Genomic DNA, 19,675 nt, shown 5'->3' on the forward strand with positions numbered 1-19,675 from the left:
CTTTCAGCATGACAGTAACCTTATGCGCTGAAAATGGTAGTTTAATGTTAGCAGAGCTGACTGCATCTGAACACACTTCCGACCTTCTCCCACTGTACAGAACAGCTAATGGTTTACCTAAGATTTGCTTTATTTGGCTTCCAGCTTCCTAATTCTTTTTCTTAAGGACACTTGTGTTGAAATTGACTTTTAAAAACTTTGGCATACACACACCAAATTTAATAGTCTTTATAATCTGGATGCCCTAAGATTCTCATTCATTTCACCTCTTGAAGACAACTGGCATTACTGTTTTGGTGTTACGCTATTAGGCTAAAACAATGTGAAGGCACTGTTCCAAAGGACAGCACAGGGCAGGAGCAGAAGACGTGTCTGCATGAAAACCTGTGTTGAAAGCAGACTGTGGTCTCCAGTGCTTACTGATACACAGGGAAAGATTGTCCCAAAGCTGTATTTCTGAAACAGACTATAAAAAGGATTGCTAAGCTGCCAAGTAAATTCCCCAGTGAAAGAAAGAAAAAAAAAGGGACATGGAGAATTTCTATTATAAAGAATTACCAATGAATTTGAATGCTCTGTGATGGTGGTAATTTTTGTAACTACACTGTTTGCCTTAGAGAAAACAAAAGACAGGTAATACCGATGAAAGAAAACAAAGAATAACAAAACTTATAGCAAAGGCCTATCTGGTAAGGCAAAAGTCTATCCATCAATCATAGAACAAGAAAGCAAAAAACAGGTTTCCTTCAAACTTTAGGAATTCAATTTCAGTTGGGTACATTTAGACAAAAAATATGGAAGCATAGTTGAGTTATTTAAAAATCCTGTCCCCACATATATCTGAGGTTTAATTTCTTCTTATTAAAATATATGTAGTACCATTTCTCTAACGTCTTCTTTTTTCCTGCACCCGGAAATGATACCAGGACTACGTTTTGTTTTTTCGAAGACAGCACGAAAACAAAACAAAAGTACCTGCATTTGCATGTAGTGTTGTAGGTATGGGGTATACATACATAGTTTCAGAGTTGTGCATCCATTTTTTCATCTGTCCAATTCCCCATTTCAACCTGACTCTCAAACCACAAACCTTGCACAGATTACAATGCTTGGCAGATAATTTTACGCTCTACAGAAAAAACAAAAGATAAAAAGAGAGGACCATGTGTGCTTAGGTATTAAATAAAGATACTTATGGATATCTTTTAATTAAAACTGAAGAGTAACTTTTATAACAGGTGCCCAGGAATTTCTGTGAAAGACGTTCACATGAAAGATTGGCCTGCTTTCAATATGGAATCTGGTTCCGTTTTGTCAATGTTTTTAAGATGGCATTATGATTTATTTAGTGACAGCTGGCAATATCATTACTAACATGTGTGCCCCTCCCAGGATAAGTGTCGGAAACACTCAGCAGGCAAGATACAGTATTAATGTTCTTGATTGCTGCTACAATAGATAAAGTCCATAAGTATAAGGCAAGAGAAGAAATTTCACCTGTGTAGACAGAAAATAGGACAAAACAGAAGGTCTCAAACTTATTCTTAAATTTGTGCAACAAAATTACAAGCGTTTTACAAACTCAAGCATTTCAGACTGTGTAGAATCATGTCTTTAAAGAGGTTTCTTTAAAAAAGCTGATGTAGAAACCTTACACAAAGCATAGGAGCAATACTGAAAGTCCAGTAGTTAGGATACGAGTTGAGGAGCTGACATGTGTTGAAGCATGTGGTCTACCAAAAGACTATGGCAGTCAGAAACTGAAGCATGGTGAACTATCTGTGAAATGGGAATAATAACACTTCCTTTCCTCATTAAGGGAAATGCAAAGACAATGCATTAAGGAGACTAGTACTCAGATATTACATTCATAATGACCACACAAGGGACAGACCTTGTATTGTAGTTTGGGAGTGGAAATTACAGAAGAATGATTGAGCTCTGTGTAGTCATGGCACAGAAACACAGCCAGGCTCACTGAATTAATATGTCCTCTCCAGGTACAGATGGCAAATATGGAGGAGTTGAAAACATCTCAAGAGCCTGTAAAAATATTTAACTTTAGACAGTTACCAAAAAAATCATTCAAACCCTGGAAAAATGCCATCCTTTGAGACCAGAATGAAATGAATAAAAGAGTTAACAGAATCAATGAACTTTGAGTAAAATGTGTTGAAGGATAAAGAAATAACTCAAGAGGACACATACAGGGAAACATGGCACCAGTTCCTAAATGTTATTAATAAAAGTTAAAGACCCAAGGAAAAAAGAAAACCAAACACCACTCAGACATTTACTTTAGGCACCTCACAGAATATATGGTAGAAATAGACCAATATTAAAGTTAATGAAGAGTAGAAGAAAAGATCAACCTGAGACAGATAATCTTTCACATATATTAAAACACGAAGCACTGGGATATATTGTCAAGACGATGTTACACTGCACACTGTTTAAAAGAAACCTCACAAAAACCTTTATTCAAAATCAGCAAAATTAGATTAGAATTGCCAGAAAAAAGAGAAAACATTATTTCATTAACAACATTAACAAATAAACATTAACAACATTCTAAACAACACAAAGACTGTTAAAAATAAAACTCAAATTTGGAAAAAAAGCCAGAAGTAGAATTGCAAAGGAGAATTTTTCTCCCCCCCCTTAGGTTTTCTCAATAAGGCCAAAATAAATTGGAGAGCTGGAGACTTTCGTAAGGAAATAGGCATAAGAAACACCTTCCCAGTGCAGGAGCAGTACAGGGAGAAGCAATGTAGCTGATTCCGATTGCTACGGCATGTTAGGATGCATGTGCCTTGGGGAAAATTGAATACTGATCCCTGTTCATATCTTGACATAACTTGACTGTTGAATAGCAGCTGTTGAGTGAGTAGACTCAAAACTTTAGAGACAAATACTCTTAAACTTTGAAAAATTCCAGATATGGAGTAGGTTCCTCCTCAAGCAGGCCTAGATTACCATGAATGTACTGTTAAGAGTACTTTATGTTTGTGTGGGATAACAAAGCTGTAACTACATGATATTAAATTGGCCAGCTCAAACGTTTTAGGGGGAGGAGTTGTTTTCTTTTTTTTTTATATAGCTTTATGTGATTTTATTACAGATAGGGCCTACTGATTAGCAAGAATCTTTCTACTTTTTATTTATGACCAAACTATTCATTACTGGAAATGGATGAGAAGCAGGAGATTTTTCTAGTACCTGCTATGCTGCTCAGAAGAATACATTCAACACACTGTTGCCTTTTTGTAGTCATTAGTAAGTATCATGTCACTACCATGGTGAAAATGAACAGAGGAGAGGAGAACAATTAAAGCTGAACCTTGATCTGGTTAGATTTGGCAGGCTTCTAAGAATGTGACATATCTTTTTTTTAATTCTACCTTCTCAAACCTACATCCTAGAATATATAAAAAAAAAAATTTGGAAGAAATTTTGACATCTTGCAAAAGTTATCTTCAGTTTGGTGAAATGATAGATCTGTGACCTTGGAATAGTATTTACATTTTATGAAGACACTCTTTCCCTTCCTCGGTAATCAGTCTACAGTGGAAAGAAACAAGTGTTTTAGTTAATCCAAATCAGTTTTGAATTAGATTTTTAATCTGATATTTTATTTGATAAGGGCTACTCCCTCCTTTCCTTTCCCACCATTTAAAGAGATGTATGGTAATGTTTTGGGTTTTTTTAACCACAGAACCTTGTCTTATCATGGTTTCAAAGTAGCAATCTTTAAAATAGAGCTGGAATATGATTATTTCTAGCATTTGTTCATTATTATAAATCTGATAATATTAGAGATCACTTTGTAAACTGAAGGCTGTTTCATGTAGGTATGATATGTATCTATTGCTTTTTTTTTAATAAATACATTTTAATATTTCAGATTTCTTCTGCCTAACTAGCACACTTTCACTAGAAACAAATAGTTTGCCCATGCAATCAAAATATTTATCTATCAAATTAAAATCACTGGCATTTTATTGCTGAATAAAGCATAAAATACAAAAGGAGAAAGATTTTTCGCTTAAATCCAAAACCCCAAGTGGAAATATACTTTTCTGTCCTTTTAAAGATTGAGCTGCAGCACTACAAAAGGAACACAAACGTGTGAACTTTTTTCTCCCCTTGTCTAGCAGCAGATCTATTTAGATGGGTCATTTTGACATCCCTATGAAAGGTATGAAACTCTCGCATCAAGGAAATTGCCTATGATTAAGGGATAATGTGAAAGGATGTTTAATCTTTTTTTTCTGGAGCACCTAACACATGTTAATGGCCATCAAGAGTTTTGACCCTTTCTCGCTAAATGAAAGACAAAACTTTATATTCTCTTTCAAAAAAAGACCTTATCCATTGTTCTTTATACACATGACTTGAAATGCAAATACATGTACAAACACTAGAACAAAATATGTAGTCTCTCTGCTCACGTTACACAAGGTCACTGACTAGTCAGAAATTATTTAGATAGTAGCAATTTAAAGTATGGTATTATTTCTTTGAAAAAACTATGTATGTGCAAAATCAAATTACATACCTATTAAAAATCTAAAAGATATACACAATAGGGACACAACAGCTGTGTTACAGTTGTTTATCACTTGTAAGAAATAATTTTGCTTTTTTTTAAATTTCTGATTTTGACTAGAAAATACTTGCACAAAATTAAGGGAAGCTGGTAGCTTGTTGGGGGGGGCTACAAAAGCAATGCATGCTTAATTTTCTTCTTGTTTTGCAAGTATCCTCACTGTTGCTGACATCTCCGCTAAAATAGAAGATGACAACCAACAACAAGATTTTAAGAGTCATTACAATCAGACAAAGTAAGAAAATCACAGAGCTAAAATAGATATGAAAAGGGAGCGTACAATTTCATGTTGAATTCACCCTGTTATGGAGCAATATATATAGGCTTACTTATTGTTTGCTTGCTGCCATGGTATGCATACATAAGAGCTTGTATTATCCTAAGTTTATGCTTGTGATTTAGTTTCATATACTGTTTATATTAGACATTTTAAACGACTCATAAGAAAACATATGTTGTAAGATTTCAGCAGATGAGGTAAGAGGATCGTAGCTCACGCTGAACTTCTAGGAATCACTTTTTAACTATTTCCCTAACAAATTCTGATTTTAAACACTTGCATTCTAAAACATTGTAAAAATTGTCTTTGGAGGATGACATGTGAGGCACATTAAATAACATAAAACAGGAAAAGATCAAATTTCCCTTATCAAATGCCGAAGAAGAAGGCTGAGACCCTTAAGCCATTCTGGAAATGGATTAAGCAAATATATATATGTATGTGTGTGTGTGTGTGTGTGTGTGTGTGTGTGTGTGTGTGTATGCATATAGGCATCACAAAGAGAAATATACCTGCACCACAGGGATACAGATATCAAAGATTAGCGGCAAGCAACATTTTGCTATAGAAATACGTTATTTTCTCAAGCATATATTTAGCAGTGCTGTAACGACATTGATATACTTCATGATTTCTTCTCCCTTCTTTTTAGAGAGAACATCCAGATTAAACAAAACCATCTAAAAACATGCCCCAAAGCCCTCGGTTGCATTTTGTAATTATTTACATTCAGACTGGCTATGCTAGTAATCGTACTGCCTTCTGGAGTAAGCAAAGCTGGGTAAGGCGGGTGTAAAATTTGATGATTGCTGTTTCATATCCTTGGTTTCAGATGTCTCTGAGTTTTAGAAGTAGGACATTTTAAAGAGAGCCACTCATTCAACTCCGTACTGCAGGCGTAAGACTAATATTTTGAAAACCTCTAATTCAAAGACCTGTTATCTTTACTTGACCTTATTTCCTGTCATTGGCAAGAAGCGAGTTGCTTCTATTCACTCTAATAGCCATATAGTATAACCCTTGCTGTGAACAACTGCTATTTATGCATCCCTTTGTAGAATGCTCCGATCTTGGGAAGTCATATGTCTGCCTCCGAAGGGTCATTTACAAACAGCCTCTTGTTTGACCTAAGGGATACATCACGTTGCCTCGCCCTGTACTTTTTACCTGGTATACTGTACTTCCTTCCTCTCATGTTTAACACTGCACAGGTGGTTCTGTGTTTCAAAACCAGGTGTCTAAGTCTGAAGTCATCTGCAGAAATATTTACCTTCTTATTATTTTTAGCTGGATTTCAGAACTTATAAAAATACAGATATTTTTCTTTAGGGGGGAAAAACTATTTTTCATGGCTTCTTTCCATTTTGTAAATAAAAGATTTTGATGCCTTACCAGAAGTATTTGTCATCTGACCAAATATGAGTAATATTCAAATACTTACCACCTTTTCCAGGACATTATTAATCATAAGACATTGATAATAAATGTATAGGTACAAGTACTGTGAGGCTGTATCTGAAGAATGAAAAGCTTTTTCCACTATTAAAACAACCCTTAGTAGATGTATTACAGATGATATTTTAGAAGAGAAGTCAAGTGTGGAAACTTATTTTTTTCAATAGTGTAGAAATAGATTTGGACCGGTAATTATATCTACTTGAAGTTGTCCATAGCAGAAAAACAGAAAGTTCCTCTCTTTTCTTTTCTCAATTTAATTGTGTTTCACTCATATCTATATTTCAAAAGCACATCATGTCATAAAACAATATGGAAGGGAAGGCATTATTATATACATAATTTCTATGTGATTAGTAGAATATTAATTTTTGTTGAACCATTGGGACGTATCAGCTATGCCAGGTACTTATTACAAAGATTTAAGCAGTCAATAAATAAAGATAATATTTTGCACAAACTGTAGTCATGGGAATTTTTTCATCAGCTTTGAAACGATTTCATCATTTTAATTCTGAGTAGAGAAACCAACAAGCAAACAAGCAAGTCAGACAAGCATTTCCAAAAAATTCTCTTGCTACTGCATTTTATCTCCTCTGTTATGGAAGGGATTGGCTATTGAATAGTTTGTTCATGTATCACAAAGCTGCACCTGCTAACAATACCATCATCAATATTTGAAAAGTATACATTTACATATCTTAAGTAGAATTCACCAAAATATCATTTCAGTGATGTCTTTGCCCCAGCAGGAGCCCCAGCATCAGGTTCCATACTTGAAAATATTGATAAAATTGAATATACATAAATTGCTTTGACAGAGAACAACGTCTTACTACCTCACTTGTTTTGTGGTAATTTCAATTCTTATATGATTTATTTTTTTCCTGACAAGCTAAGGATTGTTTTGTACGAGACTGTATGGAATTAACATATAAAGTTCAACTCTACTAGTGAGGATTTATAGTAAATCTGTCAGAGTGGGTGAGATATTTTATGAGGGTTTTCTTTGGGAAAATACTGGATTTTTGGGGCACAGGAAAGGAGCATTTCCACTGCTGCAGTGGAGCATTTGGTGCTTTGCTTCATGAGTGGTTATTAGTTAAGGCAGAGAAGACAGGAATTAAGGGATTTGTAAGGTGAATGAGAACTTTGCTAGAGGGGAGGTGCTGAAAGGAGGAATATTTGGTTGAAGGTGGTTTACTACTGCAATTTTTCAAAGACCTGTTTGGGGACCAACCTTACTTTGTATGATGACAAGAAGTTGAGGGGGTATTGTCAAAAAGAGGATGATCAGAATGACATACAAAGAAGGAGATGGTCTTGAAGACTACAGTAGTAAAAGCTGGATGAAAAGTAATGTATAAAGTACAAGTATATATTTAGCAAATAATAACGAGAATTTAAATTAGGCTAAGGGGCTCATCAGCTGGAAACAACAGAGGAAAAAAAGATCAGGAGGTATCACCTGTTCATGGAAAGACTGAGTCACTAACATGATATGGCTGTGAAAAGCCAAAAGTGATCCTGGAATATATGAAGTGAGGCATTTCCAGTGGAAATAGTCAAGTATTCATAACACTGGAGAAGGTGTTGCTCAAACCTCATCTGGAATAATGTTCATCTTAGTTCACATTTAAATTAATTTTTGTTCCAAATTGAATGACTGAAGAGAAGGTTTGCTGCAGTGACAGGATCCTGGAGAAGAGAATGAAAAGGCTTATGTGGTATAGCAGAATGAAAACTGCTAGGATGGTTCTCCATAAATAAATGAAACAGATGATTAAGCAAAATGGAGAAAATGTATTTAATTTTAGATCAAATTGGTACAAGAACAAATAGATATAATCTAGCTCTGAGCAACTTTTTTTTTCTGGATTTAGAAGAAGGTTTTAACCATTAGAAAAGTGACATTCTAGAACAGTTTTCCATTAGTAGAGGCAAAAAAGTTTAACTCGTTTTAAGACCAAGTCTGATGTATTTTGGGAATGGGTTGTATGACCAGATATTAGTTACCTGCAATAACAGTGCCAAAGAAGGTCTTTTCTAGTCCAGCACCATGATAATATATATTGCTTATCATAAAATATATTTGCTCAGATATAAAAATTACCACATTATGTCAAAATAAAATTATTTGTAAAATAACACTGGTGAGGTATTGACATAGTAATATTGTTTCTCTCAAAATCTGGAAACAACACTCCCTTCTTTCCCCATACCATTTGCTTCAGAAGACAGTAAACTTGGCAATAACCATTTCACAAAGCAATAGCAATGACAGGAATATATTATGCAAAATCTTGACCCAGTTATATTGAAAGTTCAGTATATCATTACTTCCAAAAGAAAACATACCTTAGGATGTGGTGAAGTGTAGAAAGATCTTTTTCCAGCAGCATGAATATTTTAGTTCTTATTTTTTGTGGCACATAATGATACTATGCCAGGAAGTTATTAGTCTTTAGTGTATGACTTATGGCCCAGTCCTGCCATTTTAGCTCAGACCTGTCACATCTCCTTTTCAGACGAGGAGATTCTTTTACATTAATTGCGTATTTGAGTAATGAATACAAAACTGTATCTCCATTTACTGTATTGAATAAAATGAACAAACCAAGTAGGACATGAGAGAACAAGGAATTTATATTTTGCACTGATTCAATCTGTAATACAGCTGTTTTCCAGATTTAACTCTTATTCCAAATTGTCTTACTGCTTGATCAATCACTCAGAAGTGTTCAGGTCTATGAATATCTTTTACTTAATTCATCTTTCTAGATAGAGATAATGAAGTGGAGAATGATGAATTTCATTACTTTCATTACTTTTGAAGTAACATAGTTACCTCCTCAGTGTCAATGTGTTCTGCATAGCCCCTCTGCATGGCAGAAACACTGTTCTGAAATGGTACTGGAAGACTTCTGTGAAGAGAGATGAGAAGGCAAGGACAGGCTTAGTGCACAGAAGCTGCTCAGGAAAGAAAATGCAAAGCAGACTGCGTTCCTCACCCTTCCTGGAGACTTCTCCTGTGATTCTCACTCAGCCGATGGGTTTGGATGAACGACTCTTGCAGGATCTGTCAGCCTTGGGAATGGAAGATGCTTTTCCATAAATGAGAAAATAACCACTGTCTCTATGAGACAGTATGAGTGGGAAAGGGTCTGATGACAAAAAACGCTTCCCACAAGTTTAGTATTGATAAATGATGAGGAGGCTGAGCAGATACCATAGTCATATAAAACCAGAGGGAGTAGTTTGTACCTAATGCCCCTCGAACAGTAAACTGTCCCAAATGAAAAGTGATCTTTAACCAAGTTTTCACATATCTACAAGTGCAGGTGTAATATTCCATTTGTTTAATATGAACATATAATTCTTCTATCCAGGGCTCAGTCGCCTGTAATCCTGAACACATATCTCTCTATAACAACTGGCACATACCAACCAGAATGTTCATCTAGAAAAAAATATAAGCCACAAATTATCCATGACATGCTGACGTTTTTTCCTTACCTTGGCTGTACCTTTAATTGAAAACAAAACAGTTGAAGTCTCATGTTGAAAGCAGCCAGTTAAACTATTATTAATAATCTTGTCCAAGTACTGTGTATATTATTGGTTGCACAGAAAGTACGAGAAAACATTCAGCCTTTTCTTTAAAAAAATCTGACTCACTGATCGCTTTCTGCTATCATAAAGTGCTTTTGTGCAGCAGTTCCTGGCCAAAGTTAGATCCTGTGCCTCCACAATTAGAAGGCAGAACCTCCCTCTGCAGAGTAAAAGGAAAGGACACATACTTCTTACACAGCTCCCCTTACCGCAAGCGGGTAGTTTGTGTAAGCCTAGGCACCTCGCCTTCGATAAACCTCATTCTCATCACTCTTCTCACAACTTAATGGACAGCTGATATTGTGACCATAATTTTACATTCAAATTTAAATAAAATATGTGTAAGCACAGTTTCGGGGGGGGGGGTGTCTTTCATTTTTTTGCAAAGCAAGATGTGTGTTAAAAAAAAAAAAGACAAACAGAAACCAAAACTCTGCCTTCCCCAAAACAAGTCATGCTACTGACTCCATTTCTTTGCCTGAAGAGAAGAAAAAATACCTGAACCCAAGGAGCTTGTGTTATTGCTCAATGCACTTCTGGGAGATGTCCAAAGTGAAGAGCACAGCAACAGAACTGCGTGGTATATAATGCAAGAAAATCTTGCACAAAAAAAATAAACAGAGCTCTGCACTCAAGGTGCTAAGAGCACCTGGTACAAGAGCATTTGAGGCACTGGCTTGGCCTGTATGCACTGGCACAACAGGCAATCGCTTCTTCCCAGTGCCAGGACATTCTGATAGCAACTCTGAATGGAGAAGGCTTAATGGAAGGGGAAATCTAAAAATTATGTTTAAAATGAGATTTTAGTCACATTACTGCATTGTGCACTAATGATAGTAATGCCCACCATATAGTTACATTTCTCCATAGCTCTCATGCTTCCGAGGGAGAAAAATGTTTTATAAAGGGGCAGAGAGAGGCGAAGGGGTGTACTCAAGGTGACTAGTAAGGAGTCAGCAACCCCAGGAAGGGAACTCAGGCCCCAGCTGGGCAGCCTGGGACCTGCTCAGAATACGTGGAAACCTCTTTGCTCTGTGGCGAAGAATGGTGAAAAGGGCACACGTATTTGTCAATAGGCACTGCTGCACTCCATGTCAAAGTGATGCTGTAATTGGCATCCAGCAGCCTCTGCGTAAGGCCACATGGTTAGAAGAAATTGCTAAATTATTTGACTTGTAAACCCAGTTTGAAATGCTAACTGCAGAGTATTTGTCTGAGTGATAAACTCTTTAAGGAGAAACCTTTGATCTCCAGTCGAGTAAAGACCCTTAAAAGTCCTGGAGTCTGGGGTAGTCAGCCCTAAAGACCTTTGTTTGCAGCCGTCACTGGAAGAGGGGGAGGGCAAAAGCATTTTGCACAGTGATTGCCCAGAAGTTTGGCTTTGCTTGTAAAGCTGGAAGGTGAAAGGCTGTGCAGCTCCCTTCCCCCCCAACAAAAAAGGCTACCCAGCTTTATGGTGTAAGGCAGTTCTTGACTTTAAACTAATGACTTCGGCTTAGCAAAGACGATTGTAATCTGCAAAAAGGTTTATAGACAGAGTGAATTTCCTTGTTCATGGAAAAAAGAATTTTAAGATCAGATTGAAAAGGGCCTGTGGTATCTCTTATGCGCAGCATGTTACAATACGCTCTGTGTTTCTAGGACCAAAATGGAAAGGAGTTCAATTTGCATTCTAGTTCTGGTAGAAACATTTATTCACTTTGTCACTGAGTTCAGATCAACAGGGCCAAAGCTTGCATGTGTGCTAACCATCATTCTTCAGCATCACTCAAACTAAAAGCAGCAGTATTATGCTCCCGCTCTAGTCCTCTCCACAGAGTAAGAGGACAGTTGAACCATATGTGAACTCTCTCCTGCCACTGCAGAGGCAACCTCCAGGGGATACAGAGCAGGTCAGTAACCTTTTCTGCCTCCTGAATTTATTCATTAATAATATTCTTAATTTCCAAAATATCTTGTGACAAAAGGAATTGGACCTTAAAAAAAAAAATCTGTCAGAAGTGGTAAGGTGCAAATTTCACTCCTGTGTCCTTTCACCCCACTCCCAAAGTTCACAGCTGACTAGCAGTGTCTCTAAATGGTAGAAGATCTTTTACTGCTGGTTTTAGCCTCTGCTGAGCTCCCAAATGGGACGGTGTTGCTTGATGGGGTCATCTGTTTACTTAAAACAGGACTGGGATCAAAAGTTCATTTTCATAGGCCATTAAAAGGCAATGATATATTAACAGCTTCAGCCAGTGCTGAGTTGGGCTGGATGTGACTCATAAGTGAATGACACCATATGCCAGTCGCCCTGTTTCTTACAAGATTTATTTCAAGTACCTTTCCTGTTCATCTCAGAAAATATGGAAACAACCATTTTCCATACCAATCTAGAAGGTGTACCTGTAGGCAATCTCTGACACATTATCTTCCCCTTAGAGGTCACTAGTGATTCATTACAGCATATTTACAGACATCCTACAGCTATTTGGATTTGCTTTAATGAATCAGTAACACCTAATTTCTGACTAGCAAAAGCTTACCTATCTTCCACATTTTTGGTCATGAGGAAAACACTATTAGCATCTCTGAGAAGCTTACCTCTTGTGGAACATCAAATACCAAAGTCAGTGAGTATTTGCAATCTGGTGCATCTATACAGAAGGTGAGGGAGAGAAAAAAAATGCAAAAGGGTAAAAATGTAAGTCATTTACATATCTTCAGGCAGCAGAACTGAAAATGCGAGCAACAATTCACATTGCTTCCAATAGGCAATGATTTTAGTTGTGAAATTCTGAGTTAAGTCATTCTATAGGCTTTTAAATTATTTGATATTGATATTGCATTATTATTGATAATTAACCATAAGAACTCCAGTTCAATCCAGACTTAAATTTATGTCAGAAATACAGACAACACAAAGGAAGACTTCCTTAATCGTGTGTGCTCAGAGCACACAGCTGACAAACACATCTGCTGAAGGTTCAGCATCTGACTGTTACAGCAATGTTTCCTCTCAGAAAAATGTCCTTTTTTCCCATGACGTGCTCAAAGACTTGAGAAAAAGTAGGGACCCAAGTCACCACATCATGCTCCCCTCTACGTGGCCAACAAATGCACTGCTAACTCAAAGAAAACACGGAGCCTTGTCCAGAGCCACTCTTGTCAATCCCTCCTAAGCAGGATGGTTCCTGCTCAGCTCAGCTCACCAAAACTCTCTCAAAAGCGAAGGTCTTAGGTCTTTGGTGATTCCTGTAAGGCCTGTTCTCAGCTTGATGGTGTTTCTCTCTCTGTGTTTTGACTGCCTCACGCAATCCATTAGAAAACGCCAAGCAATGGTGCAGTGCCAAACCCTTCCCCAACTGGAGGAAAATTGGAAAACTGGGAAGGGAGAGGTGGGAAACCCTTGTGCAGCACCATTCCAGCTTGAAGGACTTCTGCCCGTACAGACGAGGGGCTGGTGGCATCCATTAGCTGCTTTCAGCATAACACTGGCCCTTTCTCATCTCTGCCCATCCTCCCTGTCCAGTTAAATGAACTGTTTCCCAGACAAACGAAGATGGGAGAGACTGGGACGGGAACTCAGATGGGAGCACTTGGGAGCCTATTGAGAGAGGTGGGATGCTGGGGAGATGCAGAGCTCTGTTACAGGGATGTGGGGAAAGGGGAGATGTGAGAGTGGGAGAGCCTGTTAAGGGAGAAGGAGGTGCAGGGAGCACGAGGGGACATGACACCACACATAGCCTCCGTTCAGGGACCTGTGGGAGGGGGGGAGCGCAGAGGAGGGAACCCCTCACAGCCCAGTGCGGGGTGGGCATTAGGGATCAGGGATAGGCAGGAAGGCAATGGTGGACAGGCCGCAAGGCCCAGGAAGCTGCCAGTGAGGTGGGAACACAAGCATGGGACCTCCTGCACCTGCACCCAGCTCAGCCTATGGAGGCTGCCAAGTGGTTGGCAAAACCCGTGGGTGAAGGGCTCATTTTCTGCCCTCCTCACTTACTGGTTGCTGAGCAAGGCTGTATCCTCTCCGCCCACGAAGCTGAGCAGGCAGGCAGCCAGCCACACTGCTCTCGTCCCAAGCCGATAGCCTGACCCAGCTCCTGCCCCTTTGGCTGGAAGGGCAGACACGTCTGGTCGAGAGGCTTCTCCTGACTCCCCCGTGCCTCCTCCAGCCTTGGTCTGGGAAAAACAGACGAACCAACCTGCCTCATTCCTTGTCCTGCCTAAGGAATCCCAACACTGCTACACACGAAGTAGAGAACTTGGTTCCTCACACAAAATACAAATAGACTTGCATATACCCTCTCTGCTTAGGTACGATGCTGGTGCGGCCACTCTTCTCTGCTGAAGCAGCCGGAGAACTGGGGCTCGCGTGCCATGGGGAGCCAGGCTCGACCAGAAGGTGCCCCGCCATCAAGGCTTTTCTGAGCTGAGGGCCTTGCTGGGTGGCCCAGGACCACCGTTCCCCCTGTGCTGCCCCCCGAGCCCGACTGTCCTGGGAGGCTAAAGGAGCCACCGACCCTCGAGCTGATGCTTACGGAGCCTGATGGAGGTGGCACAGAGCCGGGTGCAGCTCCAGCAGCCAGGTGGGACACACGTGTGCTGCTCTAGATGTGACAGGTCAAACTTCACTTCCACAGTGAAACTGCGTTTCTTTGCCCAGTGTAGGTATTGTGAAGATAAATATGATTTTCTATATCTCTACCTCACTTAATATAGCTGGATGCATGGCTATATTCATTTGCATAGTGTTGGTAAATATTCCTGTGTCTAATCCGATCACAGCCTTCATGCTGTCAGATAAAGTAAGAAGTTGGTTTTAAGGTATTCAGGAATAAAAGATGGGTTTGTAACATCACTATTGAATTTTTGTCACTTCTGCTGAAAACAACTGCATGTTGTTTTGAAACGGCAGCCAGCCACAGTGATGTAGTGGAGACCAGAAACAGGACTTTGAGAGGGTGAAGTTCAGTATATGAAGAAGGAGTAGCAAGATGAAAATTCGATTTGTTAAAAGGCATTGAGTCAAATCTCTCTATATAGCACTATTAATTCTAAGAAAGCAATTGTCCAAATAATTCAAAGAAAACCATTTTGAGTCTGCATCACTAAGTCAGCTCAAGTATAATAGGCATACAGTAAAAAGCTTTAGGACCATCTTCACTGGTGTATCTAACAACTGTAAATCAAGGGTAACCTGCTGAGCAGCTTTGCAAAAGCAGCCACCCTTGTGAATCTCACCTACTATTTTTCTCCTGTAAGAGTTCTGCTACAGTCCTCCTTTCCTCTCCCTGGGGGTGAGAAACAAATCTCTGTAAAGCATGAAGCTGCACCTTTCCCGAAACAAGGCCTGCTGGCCCTGTGACACTCCTGGTGACAGGACACGGGTACTGTGCAGCTGCCTGCTTGGCTGACCGAGCTGCACCAGGGGTAACCTTTGCAGAGGAACCACATCTAAAGCAACGCTCTTAACACCAAGGGTTCACTGGGAAGCGGCCATCAACAAGACCATGGCAGCAATAACACCACCGTCACCATCCAGAAGGGAAGGCTAGGACGCCCGGTGGCAGTCTGGTATGGTCAGAGAAGGTCTCTAGCTTAGTAAGGCCCACTGTGATGCCTGCCCATATTTGTGGAAGGTGAAACATAAGGTTATACCTCGGCCAAGTCCTTGACACAAGCCTTTCCCTCCCTGAGCCATTCCAAAAGTCACTACTGTCACACAGCAGAGTTAAACTACCAAGTAGGATCTTTTGGAGTGAAAGATAGCCTGACATGGGCCCCTGCAATGAAAATTCTGTTTGGACAAAAATTTTCTTTGCCCTAAATATACTGGGGCTAGAAGATTAGTGAACTGCCACATTGTCACAACCTGAAGAGTGCAGAGAGCCTTGGGAAAGACAGAGCAACGGTCTGATCGTCAATTGCCTTAAACATCACTGCCTGCTGATGAGGCGATGACGCTGGTTAGAACAGCACTAAGAACATTCCCGGCAGCGGCTGAATCAGCCTGTCTCAAGTATCCCCTTCCCAGTCCATCTGCCAGTTAACTCCCTACTACACACGTACTGATGCTCCTGTATGTCAGACAAGGTTGCTTGTACCTGCATCTCTGCTTGTACCTGCATCTCTGCTTGCCCGTTCAGCAGGCTGCAGCAGCAAGGCAGTTAAGTGAGGCAGAGCATACTCGCAGGAAGACCCATGCAGGAGGCAGTTTGCAGCGCAGTTCCCCCCTTTTCCCTGCCAAGTGCACTCTCTTCACTATGCCCCCTCTTAACATTGCTGTGACTTTCTTTTCCCCTCCATGCTGTAGTACTGGTGCTGAATTTTGATGAGAGAAAAACAGGTGCAGCCCATGGCATTTATTCATTTGGAAGCAAATGCAACATTTTTGAGGGACCAGGTAGGTATTCTGGAATTACCATGAGGAATGCCAGGTCAGCTGCTTCTCTCAGTCCAGAATGAGTTCTTGTATTTTTATATGGTCAATTAAAGGAAATATTTGCCTTGAATCCACGACTGTATTTTTTCTTTTAGCTATTCCAGGCACTTTTGGTCTTATGTTAAAGTTAATGTTAGCTCCTTATATAATTCATACAGTAGCCACAGGCACAAAAAAGTTAATTTCTTAACTGTAGCTTTCCTCTTTTTATGCTTGCAATTTCAATTAACTGTTCTAAATAACTGACAACATGGAATATAAAACATTCCTGCAACAATGTAGGTCTAACAGCAATTACGTTGATTTACTCTGGACCATGTTAAGTTCAGGGAGTAGGATAAAGAGACAAGAGTTTAAAACTTCTTTCACACTGATGTAATAAATTCAGTACATTGCTTTAAAGTTAGGGCAAAATAGCTGGTAACTGAAAGTCAAAAAAACCCTTGTTTTGTTTTCCACTGTGATAGAAAACAATAGATTATGGGAAAGTTCTTCAGAAGGTGATCAGAGGAAAAGTTCACCAGCATCTATCATGGACTGTGTCTCTGTGGCCTGCTGGGATAGGAGGGAGGGACATAAAGGTGTCAGCAGCTGAACTGATACGGTAAATCACAGTAGTGCTAGTAAAGTGCAATGGCAGCCTCATGTAACTGCCTTCAGACTTCTATTTCTTTACTGAGGTTGCACTCAGGACACGTCCCCTCTTTGTGACCTTATCTCTGGGGCAGTGGGTTGTGCACTGATCTCTCCTCTTTAGTTTACGAGGACTAATCTATTTGCAGGTTAATAAAAGGTGAAAAGAGCAATCACCAAGGAGCCACCAAAATAAACGCATGATACCTTTGACTGCGTAAGGATTCTCATTTTTCTTCATCAACATGCTCTGTCCATCTTCTCTCTCTTCCTCTAAATACTTTGATAATAAGTACATATGTCAGCTTTTAATTAAAAAAGCACTAGGCAAAACAGTAGAAAAATAAAATGAGATGATTCTGTAAAATGTGAATAGTTCCACTTTGTGAACATGTAACCGTCTTTGTAAAATGTACTTTTCTGTGTATTTCCATGTGGTTGGAATTTGTGATCTTTGCTAGAAATGCTGCCTGATAATGAGTTCATTTCCATGATCAGTGCTCTCTCAGTTCCAGTTACAGGAAAGGTCCCCTTAGAAATGTCACAAATCTGAGCCATTTCATTTCATACAATGAGCAAAAAGGTCATGACATGCTGTTACTTCAAGCAATCTTTTGTTAAGATTAATGAACTTTTCTCTTTAACTACGAGATTTATAATACATGCACTAGCTTGCTACAGTGCTGTAGGCAGCATGGTTAACATCAGCAATGTGCATTTAAGATAATGACACCAAAGAGAGCGAGAAGGCAGGAGAAGAAGGATGACACGAGTGGAAATCACCTGTATCCTATGCAAGCAGGGCTGCGGTGCGGTGCGGAAGCGGTGGCACCGCTTGCCTCAGTGTGCGGCGCCGCGCGTTCCCCTGTGTTCCCGTCCCATCTCCGTCTATTCTTGTGAAAGTTCAGGACAACTCACAAAAGCGGAGGCTATTACCGGGTCAGGGAGCGGTTTCTGATTACTCCGTGGTCCCCACGCTTTCAAGGGAAGCTTCAGAGAGAAGCGTGGTGTTTTATAACGAGGTGCATGACGCAGACTGGTAAATGAGAGAAAACAGAACAACCCTGTTCACACAGGCAGTCACTACTACGGCTAGCGATGCACTACCGAGTCTCCTCCTTCCTTTCCCATAGTGTACACGCAGGTTGTTAATTCAGAGGGGCCTAAATCTAAAACAAAGACAAGGCAAAGCATGCCACAAACTTTCTGCTCCTTTCAGTCAATGAAATCATCAAGTCAAGAAATCCAAGACCTACCATCACTGCACTGAAAGTTCAAATCTAATCCTGGAAAGATTTGTCTTCTGATGACATTTTACACATAGAAGCAGCATATTTCTGAGAATGATTTCATATTTTTTGAGGGTATATTAAAATGCTTTAATGTTGGCCCTATGCCTCTACTTGAAAAGCAGAAAAAAAGAAGTTGGTGCTCTTCCCTCAAAATGATGTTTCCTGACAAAAGTTATTTTATTTATAGCAGCGAGAACAAAGATGGCTTGACACCATCTGAGTACATTTGCGTGTGTGCACATCTCCTTCTTAAACTGTCTCAGCTGTACCTAGACCCCAGTTCAGGACTGAGGTCTCTGTATTGCCACTGAGCTTGTCAGCTCCCAACCACCACGAAAAGTTACTGACCTGCCTCCTACCTTAAAGAGTGCAAATGGCATTGCCTTTTGGTTACTTTGTTTTATCTCTTGAGAGATCCTGTCAGGGGCCCTCAGCTCTGGAATTTATTCCCCCCTTTGCTCAAAAATAGCCTCCAATAATCTTTAACCTTCTGGGTAAGCTGTGAGGCCCAAATCCAAGGATTTGTGTTGGGAGAGGCATAAAAAAAGGCTAGTATTTGTGGGTGTGGAAGGAAAGCATATTGTCTATAGCTGATTTAGTCCTTGGTTTATAATTTTCTCATGTTAGGGCAGTTATCTTGTATGGTAGCGTAAACTTAATCTGTGGAGACTCAGGCTTTTTTAAATGGTTGTAAATTGAAAAAAAAAAAATTGAAATTAGCGAGTGCATGAGTGATTGTGGGTTTGTGAACAGACTGACCCTGCAAATAAGTACATCATAAGTCACTTTTGCTAAAATGATCCTTCCAGCCTTGCAAATTGCCCAAGTTCTGCATGTGTCTTTGGGGTACTAACACCAGTGATGATAAAGGAATAAATAACACTTTAATTAATAGAAAATACTGCATATATTACCCTGCCTATGTTGCAACTGAAAGGCCAGCTGTAAAAACCTATTAAAACAGCCCTACAATATCGTGCTACCAAAGTTCTCTTGTCTGTCACCTTTTAAATATTTTAATCTGAGATTCATTAAAAGCTGTCTCTTCTGCTCTTACTCTTTGGATATGAACAGATTTGTTAAATATTTTATTTCTAACCCACCCACGAAGTTGCATTCATTTACATAACTTAATGAAGGCTGCATTATTCATTGAACTTCTCATATAACATTTTTCATAAAAGACATTATTAAACAAGCGAAGCAAGCCAGTCTAGTAATGAGCCTTCTCTAAACTTGCTGCCAGTTACGTTTCCTTACTCCTAATCTATCACTCTAATGGTTGCAACTAATAAACTTTTCGAATCTTTGCTGCTAATCTGTATATGCTTTGCATTGCATGCTGGATGTATAACTTGACAGAGAATTTA

Source organism: Apteryx mantelli, chromosome 7 (genome assembly GCF_036417845.1).
Source record: "Apteryx mantelli isolate bAptMan1 chromosome 7, bAptMan1.hap1, whole genome shotgun sequence".
Classification (NCBI taxonomy): domain Eukaryota; kingdom Metazoa; phylum Chordata; class Aves; order Apterygiformes; family Apterygidae; genus Apteryx; species Apteryx mantelli.